This window comes from Quercus robur, chromosome 9 (genome assembly GCF_932294415.1).
Source record: "Quercus robur chromosome 9, dhQueRobu3.1, whole genome shotgun sequence".
Taxonomy (NCBI): domain Eukaryota; kingdom Viridiplantae; phylum Streptophyta; class Magnoliopsida; order Fagales; family Fagaceae; genus Quercus; species Quercus robur.
The window spans coordinates 41,806,018-41,808,621 of record NC_065542.1 but is presented as its reverse complement, the minus strand read 5'-3'; the positions used below and the strand labels follow the sequence as shown (position 1 = coordinate 41,808,621).

The window sequence follows — 2,604 nt, the reverse complement described above, 5'->3', positions numbered from 1 at the left end:
GTATTTTTTAAAAATTGGGTTCATCTAGCTAGCAGGAACAGCCATATGCCTCCTCGTACATGTCAACATGGGGATGTCACATGCCTTTTTAAGAACGAGCTCGATTGTGGTGGTGAATGAACATAGTTTCTTTAAGAATCAAACTTTATTGACGTTTTTTATTGGAACAATTACCCAATGGGGTTAGGGATGCCAAATAACAATGGTAGAAAATGAGGTGTGTACACCTACACTTTCAAATGTTTTAAATTGAACCTTACACACATTTAAAAACATTTCAACTCAAACAATGAATACATTATGCAAAATAAGATAAATGGAAAGTGTTTAAACAAAATATGTAACGTCTGAGTCACAAAAAAGAAAAAAAAAAGAAGAAAGAAAGGTAATGGTCAGATTTTATTTAGACCACATGCACCTACTCCATTTAACCCCCACCACTCATCTCACAAATATCTCTACTCTCTTTGGCCGGCCATCCCTTTCCTCTCATTTGTTTTCTTTCTTTTTCTCACAAACACACAAACACTCCCTCACACTCTCCCACCAGTACCTCCATGCCACCATCTCCACCATCATTTTTTCCAGCAATGTCACCGGAAAATCCTTAGGAACCTCTAAGCATCTTCATCTTTTATTTGAGGTAAAATTTCTAATCCTTTTGGTGAGTTTTATATTTTGCTTGAGGTTATATTTTTTATCTAAGCTTTAATAATGACGCCCATGTGATTTATGAGCATTGAAAGTGATATTTATGTGTTTATATGTATGAGTTTTGTATTGGTGGAATTATTTGATGAGTAGGTTTTTGGTTTGTGTTAATGATGACTATCTAAGGTTTATTTATGGTGGAAATTTACGGGTTTTGAGTTATAACATGTGAGGATTGGTAAATCTAATTTTTCCATTGCTATTGGGTTTATTTGGAGTTAGTTGAAATTCTAAATTTCTTGTTTTGGAGGATATTTTGATTTTGCTTACATGGGTCTCTTGATGATGTTTTGTAAATCTTATGGAAGCTAGTCATAATGTTGGAGATGATATTGAATGGGTTAACTTTATAAATTGGAGTCTATGCCTTGTGAATTAATTTGTTGATAAACTTTGGAAGAAGAATATGTTATTGATGAGGTTAAATACTAGGCTTGCCTAATTAAGTGCTTATTTGGCAATTCCTAAATTGTAGCTAAATATAATTTTAAGCTTTATGCTTATTGTGTTAGGTTTGCTTGATATTGTTGATGTTCTAGCTAATCTCCTTTGGAGCTTGGAGAATTAGGCTTTTTGTGGGTTGCAAGATAAGTAGCTTTTTAATGGGATTTTTGGAAAATTATATATGGATATGTATTTTCTTAAAAGTTTTGTGTTGTGACCCTATTATATATTATTATATATGAAAATGCATCATATTTGGTATTGCATTTGGGGAAATGCATGAATTGTTGACATGAAAAATATGAGCATCTTTTATTTAATCTTTGATAAGGAATTCATGGATTTTATGGTATACTAGAAAATTTAAAGATGCTCATCTTGTCTTGTTATGTGGGAAATTGATAGAAAATCTCTTGACAAGAATGAAGTTGAAAACCTTACAAACTTTGTAGAAGTTAGATTATTTAAGGTTTTTCTGAAACTACCTGGATATAAACTATGTGTTTCCAAGTAATGTAATCTGTGTGCTTTATGTGGTTTTAACACCATGCCCTGTGTGATTTCCCGGTGATCACCCGATTTTGTTTCTGTAGTCTTTGTGACAACGGAATCAAATCCAGGTTAGTGCCATTTCACTTTGGATGACGTCTTCTTCCCTACTGCCCATTGGGGGAAGAGGTTCCTTGATTGTGTGTGGGTGAGGTTGCTGCCCATGGGGCTAAGAGACCACATGCAAGAGAGGTCCTATTTGACGTGCTCTCTCTCCTGCCCATGGGGGGGCGGGGGGGGGGGGGTGGAGAGAAAAACCTTGAGGGTATGGGTGAGACTGCTGTTCATGGGGCCAACCAAGAGTCTGCATACTAGAGAGGACAATATCATTCTAGTTGTGAATGGGCGGATCCCCTGACTGATCTATGTGATAGTGTGGTATATTTGTGATAATTTACCTTATGTTAGATATTATGGCTTTGGAAATTATATTGTTAGTGCTTACATATTATAGTATATAATTTCAAGGTATTTACTTTGAGAAACTTTGTGTTTCATTATTTAATCATTCTTGTCATATTATTATTGAAGATGAAACTTGCATTTCCCCCACCCTCATTAATTATGCTACTTACTGGGCGTTAACTCATCCCACCCTTTAATAGATTTTCAGATTTATTAGCTATACCTTGGGTATGGAGCTCACTTCTTTGGTGATGATTAGAGTGCTATGTTAAATTTGGAGACTTTTGCTGTAAATGGTTGGTGACTCAATCTTGCTATGTTCAACGAGACCTTAATTAATTCTATTGGAGTGCTTGAGGTTTGTTAGCCTTTGGCGTGGTAGGCCTAGACTCAATGTTAAGGTCCTTATTTTTGATAAGATTGTGACTTTGTGTAATTTAATCAGAGTTTTGTAATATATTCATGTATTATGTGGAGGCACATGATTTTTAGTTA

The 2,604-nt window shown here is 34.9% G+C and overlaps 1 long non-coding RNA gene across 1 annotated transcript; it reads left to right on the top strand.

The window, feature by feature from the left end:
• Nucleotides 1-478: 478 nt before the first annotated feature.
• On the top strand, nucleotides 479-2,604 carry LOC126698447 (uncharacterized). Its single transcript, XR_007646470.1, has 2 exons — nucleotides 479-643; nucleotides 2,310-2,604. It is a non-coding gene; the product is annotated as an uncharacterized LOC126698447 (long non-coding RNA).